General features: G+C 38.7%; 1 pseudogene; it reads left to right on the forward strand.

Moving 5' to 3' along the window:
- Window positions 1-8,279: 8,279 nt before the first annotated feature.
- On the forward strand, window positions 8,280-8,487 carry LOC131918185 (U2 spliceosomal RNA; annotated as a pseudogene).

The following is an 8,487-nucleotide window of genomic DNA, read 5'->3' on the forward strand; positions in this document are numbered from 1 at the left end:
CTCAAGAGAGATCAATTGCGGACTCTTAATGGTTTTCAAAAATAGTTAGGAAGCATTTCCAACTTATAGACTATCATTGGAATACATAAAGATGAGCTAGCAAATTTGACCATACTCTGGAAGGGGACAAGGATTTATAAAGTCCAAGAGAATTATCAGCTGAAGCTGAGAAGGAATTGGCTCTAGTAGAAAAGAAAACAGAAGAGGCACATGTGGATCATGTGAATCCATAATTTAACTGCATTTTGGTCATACTACCCTCCAGACACTCTCCCACAGGGATTTTGGTGCAGAGGGGAGATAAAACGTTGGAATGGATATCTCTACCATGTAAACTGAGTGAGAAGTTAAAGACTTGTATAGAAAAGGTCTCTGATTTGATTCTAAAAGGAAAACTAAGACTTTGTCAGTTGACAGGAATAGACCCAGTAGAAATTGTAGTACCTTTAACTAATGAGGAAATTTCCTCTTTATGGAAAGATAATGAATACTCACAAAGAGCCTCCAATAAATTTTTGGGAGAGATTAACTACTACTATACCAAAAGCAAGATAATAGAATTCATAAAAAGAACTGAATGGGTCCTTCTTCATATTGTACAGCAAAAACCAATCCCTATAGTCCCTATACTCTGTATTGATGCAAATAAATCTGGAAAGGTAGGATGTAAATCAGGAGACTCTACTAAAGTGGTTTAAAGTCCATACAATTCTGTACAAAAGGCAGAACTGTATGCCATTCTTATGGTACTAATAGACTTCACGGAACCTCTCAATATTGTTACTGACTCAATATGCAGAGAGAGTTGTTTGATATATTGGAACTGCTAAGTTTATTCCTGATAATAGAGAATAAACTTCACTATTTATACTATTACAGGATATCATCAGAAATAGGGAACATCCTATATCTACAACACACATCAGCTCTCATATGGGTCTGCCAGTTCCTCTAACACAAGGTAATGATGAGATTGACCAGTTATTGATAGATAATGTGCTAGAAGCCTCAAAATTCCATAAGAAACACCATGTAAATAGCAAAGGTTTGCAAAAAGGACTTTTCCATCCTTTGACAACAAGCCAAGGAAATTGTAAAAAAAAAAAAAAAAAAAAGTCCTATTTGTTCCTTCTACAACCTAAGTTCATTACCCTCAGGAAATAATCCCAAATGTATACAAAGAAATAAAATTTGGCAAATGGATATGTTTCATTTTGAAGAATTTGGAAGATTAAATATGTACACCATACCATTGACACCTACTCAGGATTTCAATGGGCAACTCCTATGAGTTCTGAAATGGCAGACTCTAATTACACACCTCTTAGAAGTTGTGGCCATCATGGGAATACCTGTACAAATTAAGAATGACAATGCTCCAGCATATGTGTCAAATAAAATAAAACAGTTTTTTGGTTATTACCATATAAAGGATGTTATAGATATACAACATAATCCCACAGGCCAAGCAGTCATAGAAAGATCCAATCAAACTTTAAAGGATATGCTAAATAAACAGCAACAGGTAACAATGTCTCCTAGAAATAGGTTACATAATGCTTTATTAACCTTGAATTTTCTCAGTGCTGATAAGAATGGTACAACAGCTGTGGAGAGACATTGGACAACAGAAAATCTCCTGAGCTAAACTGACTGGTTTACTTCAAAGATATGTTGACCTCAGAATGAAAACCAGGATACACCTTATGTTGGGGAAGAGGTTTTGCTTTTGTTTCTGCAGAAGAGAAAAAGCCATGGATACCAATAAAATTAATAAAAATTTGCTTCGAATAGTAGAAACCCCTTGATGAGAAGAAGTAATAGCTCATCCACCAATGTGACAACTCTACAAGTTGTAAGAAAAACTCAACAAACAAGGGTCAGGGCAGGGTTCTGTTTCTGTCTTTACAGGATAATAGGAATATCCATATTCAAGAAATCATAAGGCCTTGGACAACCAGATGTCTACAGAAGAAGGGAAGAACATATTGGTACCATTATACTCTACAGGGTAATATCTCACTGCCTAACATCAATATCTCTTTAACTCTAGAATAGTTGTGGTCCTGATACAATTATAAATCAAGCTGGCTTTGGAGTTGGAATGTGGCTCTCTCCTTCTCTAAACCCAAGAATATCGCTAAAAGAAAAAAATTAGGAGATTCTGTCTCATGTTGGAAGAGCCAACTTGTGTGAGACAGAAGAAAACCAATAATCTAGGAATCATTGTTGTCAAGATTCTATTTCTTTCCATGCTTGTCCTTGTTTTCTGGGAATCCCTTCTTGTTCCAGTGCAAATACAAACTTTACATTTTGATATTAATAATGTTCAAGTTTTCCATAGCGAAAATAAATCTCCCCAATAGCGATCTCTGAAGTTTCCAGAAGGATGATGGGCCCCACAACAATGACTCTACTTGGTCCAGAAGGATGCCACCACACCTAAGAACATTACTCAGTGATCAACTTTGGACTGAAAACTCTTCAGGACAGTTCTAAGATGAGATGATCCATCATACTACACTTCTATCTTTAATCTCAGACAATCTTATCCATTACTCTGAGGCTGGTGAGAGACTCTATAGCTAGCCCTATTTAGGTCTAACTATCTAAGTTTTCTTACAGGACCCCATAGAGATACCATTACCCCCTAACAACAGAAAGCAATTCTAAGAAAATGATGCCCCTCTACCAAAGGTTTCATTTTTCTCAGGGTTATGGATGGATGGTTATAGAGTTGGGGGTGGAATAAAAAATTTAGATAGTATTCTCCTTTAGAAAAGAAAAGAGGGAATGGATAGGTATAGTATAATAAGGTAGATTATTGTATCTATTAGTATACTGATTTAGCAAACTATGAGCCTTGGATAATTTCTTCTCTTGTTTAAGGTATTATGTTTATGCAACTCATTTAAATTGTAATGTATAATTAAGAAATACAGATTAATAATTAGTCTTCTATGATAATCAAATTTGTAGTCATGTTAGTTACTTTCTTAGATATACAAAGATATATTTCAGTTAGGTAGGTAATCTTCAAAAACTTCAAAGACCTATAGAATACAGCAATTAAAATGTTTTAAGAACTTAGACTTTTCTGGACTGTAAGACTTGTCTGCTCCTGGCAGCACCAATTACTTCAAAGAGGATGATGGGCATTGAAGAAACTCATTTCTTCAAAGAGTTTGCTTTCTTTGTGGCAAAAGTTAGCTACTGGACAAAGAAAAATGCCCTTGCCTGGACTGCTTGTATAAACTGGATGTTGTATTAAGTGGACATGCAGGACCCATAGGAAAATGACCACTGAATTATGCCAAAACAAGGCAAAATGGTCCTTTGGGTTCCTGCTTTGCAGAGGAGACTGCCAGACATTCTACAGGACAGAGTGAGAAGTGATTGAAAAACTCTAGGCCTATAGGCTGAACATGGATGCATCATCATTGCAGAAGAACTTCCGGTGACTGTCCAGGCAGTCAAATGTCTCTGTCATTCTAGATTTTTTGAAGTTGCTTACAATGCACTTCCTGTTTTTTTAGGTAATATTATATCCTTCTAGGGTCTTTGATGGAGTTGAAGACCAGATAGTTATAATTATAGCTTTCCTTAGTCATGATAAAAGATAAATTAGATATAAAATTTTAGACTCACAAAGTAGGATATATAGTAGAATATTTCCTAATTTTGCCAAAAGAAATAGATTAGATATTATAAATATAATTCTTGCTTGAAAACTGCTTTGTTAAATATGATTTTACTATGTTAAAGTTAAAACCTTCCTTTTTGATTAAACAAAAAAAGGAAAGTACTAAAGTATGTCTTTCTGTATGTTGTGAATATATACTGTTCCCATTGGTTAGTAAATAAAACTATTTTGGCCTATAGCAAGAAAGCTTTTAGCCAAGCAGGAAATCCAAGTAGAGATACAGAGAGGAGAAAGGCAGAGTGAGAGAGATGCCAGCTGATGGCCAAAGAGCAGCAAGATGCTGCAGACCAGTAACACCATGGCCACATAGCAACTTATAGATTAGTAGAAATGGGGTAACTTATAAGAGCTAGCTAGCAAGAAGCTTGAGCCATAGGCCTTCCAGTTTGTAATTAATATAAACCTCTGAGTGATTATTTTATAAGTGGCTATGGGACCTTAGGTGGGAGAGATTTGTCCAGACCGGAGAAAATTCCCATCACATTGATACAAATACAAATTATTCTTATATTCCTATTTAGGATAATTTGTATATTGATACAAATACAAAACTATATTTGTCATATTGTACACATATTCCTACTCCTGTTTGAAATATTTTCTATATTGATACAAATGTAATAATATATTTATCATACTATATGTATGTTCTACCTCTGTTTATGATATTTTGCATATTGATACACATTAAGGATATTATTGTCATATTGCATATTGCACTATACATTTCTACCTCTGTTTAAGATATTTTGTGTATTGTCACAATTTTAAGGTCATTGTCCTTATACAGTACACCTGTTTACAGACTGTTTACCTAGTTAATGTAAAGCCTTAGTCTTTAAGTTATTTAGGTAGATAAGATTTACAAAGCTATAGTCACCCATGCTTGACATTTCTATAGTTATGTTAGCCAGGTTCTCCAGATTTACAAAAACATATGTCAGATGGATAGGTAATCTTCAAACACTTCATAGACCTAAAGAATATGGCATTCAAATGTTTTGATAACTTAGAATTCTGTTGACATGAGACACAATTGCTCCTGGCAGCACTTATCTGATCCCAAGGGAATGTTGGACTTCTAAGATATATCTGTTTGGAAGTTTGTCTTCTTCTTAGCACCAAATGGCTTGCTGGGCAAAGAACTGCCCTTGCCTCAACTGCTGACAGTATGAACTCTGTCCTTTCCAGATGAGCAGGATACCAGAAAAAACAACTACTGAACTCTGCCAAGACAGGGTAAGATGGTCTTTCAAAATTCCTGCTTCTGAAAATGGCCTGTCTGATATTCTAGGCCTGTAGCCAAATTGGTTGCCACAACGATGCTGAGAAACTTTAGGTGACTATCCAGGCTGCCAGCTGTTTCTGTCTATTCTCACAGAGTTTTCAGAAATTGCTTGCTTGCATTTACATTTTCTCAGGTATTATTATGTTCCTTCTCAGGTCTTCGATAGAGTTTGAAGACAAGATAGTTACAGTTACAATCTTCTTGTATCTTAGCTAGAACATATTAGTACTAGAGTTAGAATCTTCAAGATAGGACAGCTATTGGATCAATCTCAGTAATTTACCATTCACCTATGTTCTGGACATATCTAGACATGTAGCATGTCTCTCTTGTTTGATGTTATTCTTGTTGGTTGTAGTTCCATTTTTGTTTATGTTATTACCCTTTGTTTTATTGTATATAGTTTACATTAAGTTTAGAACCTTCTTATTTAGACAAAAAGGGGAAAAGTAGTGGTATTTGCTCTGCCCATGACCTTGAGCAAAAAGCCTGAAGGAGGCAGTGCTTCCTGCCATTGTATGTGACTTCTTAGAAAGGAATGGAGGAGGGTCACATGTCCCTTCTCCCTGCTCCTGCCTATGAGGTGGATTTGCTTCCAGTCAGGTCAGAGGACGACTTCACTTGTCTACTCCGTTCTGTATTTGTGAGTGTATATCCTCAATTTACCTTAAAAAATTTCCCTAATACTTCTTAAATAGACTCCCGTGGATTTATCGCTTTATACAGGTCCTCAGGGTGAAATATCCAGGGGGAGAGGGATCTATGCCCCAGGTTGGAGGCAGAAGCAGTTGAGACTTCAAGGCTCTTGGTGCTATATTAAATGTGTTTTCCTTTGTAAGATGACATGAACTTTTGGGACCTGGGATAGACTGCTGTAGTTTGGATCTTGAGTATCACTCAGACCTTCACTTCATAAAGGTCTGCTGCTCACAGTGATGCTAATTAGGGTCTTTAGGGGACTTGTGGAGACTCTCAGGAAAATCTCATAATAGTGTAAACAGAGTACAATAGGAGTTTGTTGTGTCGTCTCCCAAGACCTTGAAGGGACTCAGGGGACTCTGGCCCCTTCATCTCTTCATCATTGGCCATGAGACAGAGAGTCTTGTTCTCCCACAGGCTCACTGCCCAACAAGCTGCCTCCAAAAGCACCAGTGTGTGGTAATATTTTAATTGTGCTGAAATGTGATTTTATTTGTATGTTAATAAAGTTTATCTAGAGATCAGAGGTCACATAGCAAGGTCACGTAGCAAGCCATAAGCAGAAGTCATGGTGGTAGCACACACCTTTAATCCGATCATATGGCAGGCAGAGTCCCTGTGTGGTCAAGGACACAGCCAAGCGTGGTGACATGAGCCTTTAATCCCAGGTACCATGCAGACCTGGAGGTCTGTATAGACAGGCAGTGATGAGGAAGTCATGTGGCTGGGCTTAGAGCCAATGGGAAAGCAGAACAGAAAGACAATAAAAACACAAATCAGACAGGAAGATAAGGTAGTTGTGGCTCTCTAATCTCTTTTGTTATTACCTCTGTATTTGGCTCTGTGTTTCTTATTTACTAAGACTGTTTACAATTTTGTCTACACCAGTATCTGTTGCTCACAGACATGGAACTCTGAAGCTATAGGCTTACACAACTGTGTCTTCCTCTATGTTCACAATCTCAGAGACTTGCCACTGTGACAGAGCGCTGAGGATCATCACACACAGGGCTACTAAGAGGAGCTCATATGCTTGCTGTGTGGCATCTTCTGAGTGAGGAGAAGACAAGAGGTCATGAACTCTTGACTGCATCCATTGGTGTTCACTAACTGAGTAAAATCAGAACTAATGGTCTTGACCCAAATCCCAGGGAGAAACACTTCCAACTGATACCAGAAGGGGGGCTATTTAGGTGGAAGAAACTGGCTAGTATGAAAGGAATAGCACACCAGGGGCCCCTGAGAGCAATAGAAAAGGAATACAGAAAATAACCATGAGGTCTGAGCAATGTCCTGGAATGTATGTGACTTTCACCATATTCTTCCTGCATGTCCCTCCTGTACTCAGCAACGCTTCCTGGAGGCTGTTGGGAAAGATCAAAGAGACCCCCATGTGGTTTAGTCTCCAAAATGCTCACAAGAGTTCTTGCTTTATCTTCCAATAGACCTTCCCTTCCTCCACACCCAAGCTATCTTTAAAACCCAACCTCAAAATTTTTAAATACCCAGCCAGAGTTATAGCACACACCCTTAATCCCATGGCATATCCTTTCACTGAGGAGCCTGGACCAACCTGGAACACTGGGTCCTCCTATAGGTCAGCCTATGGAGTTGACTACAGGTCTGTGTCATAAAGCCCAACCCAAAGTGAGGTTTGGTCTGTTTTTTGTTTTTGTTTTTGTTTTTGTTTTTTTTTTAAAAGGAACTGTGCTGGGTAGGTGGCCCACACCTTTAGAGTGATAGGGTCAGGAACATCTCTGAGTTTGAGGCCAACCTAGTTGACACTGCAAATTTTGGAATAGCAATGGCTACACAGAGAGAACCTGTCTCAAAATATAAAAGAAAGGAGCCTGGCTGTTGGACCAGGCTGTGATGGGAGGATCAACAAAAATTTTGGGTCAGTCTGAGCTAGACATTGCACATTAAAATAAGACATACAAGGAAAGAAATGAACACAAGTGATGGAGGGAAAGAAAAAAAAAAACCTAAAAACTAAAAACCGAATAACAATTACAGCAAAGGAGTTGAAATTCCAAGGGCTCAAGTTCCAAGGCTCATTCCACCCCATGAGCGGATCAGACTGTGTCTTCCCTGGGTCCACTCTCAGGGAGGGCTTCCGTCCGCTCCCCTCAGTCATGGATGTTATCTCAGGGAAAGAGGTGATGCAGAATGGACTGCATATAAGAACAGGAGTGTGTGGAAGGGGAAGGGAACCTATTTATGGTGGGTGTTGTCAAGTCTGTGTCTGAAAGATTGTGAAGAAGAACCTGGGAGAGAACCGCAAGAATCAGTCTGCAGGTCCATCAGCCATCTGGCCACTTCGCGCAACTTGAAGATCAAAAGAACGCTGGGCGGTGCATGCAAATAACAATATGGCCCCAGTCTCCTCAGAATTCTGGGAACAAAAAGTGCAACTAAAAATTTCGCCCTCTGTTGGATCTCACAGACTTTCTCTAGAGTATAGGTTGTGGGCACAAGAGAACTAGGGAGTCCATGCAGGGCGCGTGTTTGTCAGCCCGAGTGTATTTATGACAATGCTGTGGAGGTTACGTGCATGTCAGTAGTGTTGGTGTGGGTGGAAATGCAGTTATCAGGTCTCAGTCTTTTGGCTAAGATCAAATGTAGTATCTGTGCTTATCAGTTTAATATCTAATATGTCCTCTACCCGAGGACAATATAGTAAATGGATTTTTGACACTAGGAGTTGGACTAGGAGCTTGCTAGTCCCCGCAAGCTCCCGCATCCACTCCCCGCATCGACCCGGTATTGCAGTATCTCCACAAACCGTGAACTCCTG

Source organism: Peromyscus eremicus, chromosome 8a (genome assembly GCF_949786415.1).
Source record: "Peromyscus eremicus chromosome 8a, PerEre_H2_v1, whole genome shotgun sequence".
NCBI lineage: Eukaryota > Metazoa > Chordata > Mammalia > Rodentia > Cricetidae > Peromyscus > Peromyscus eremicus.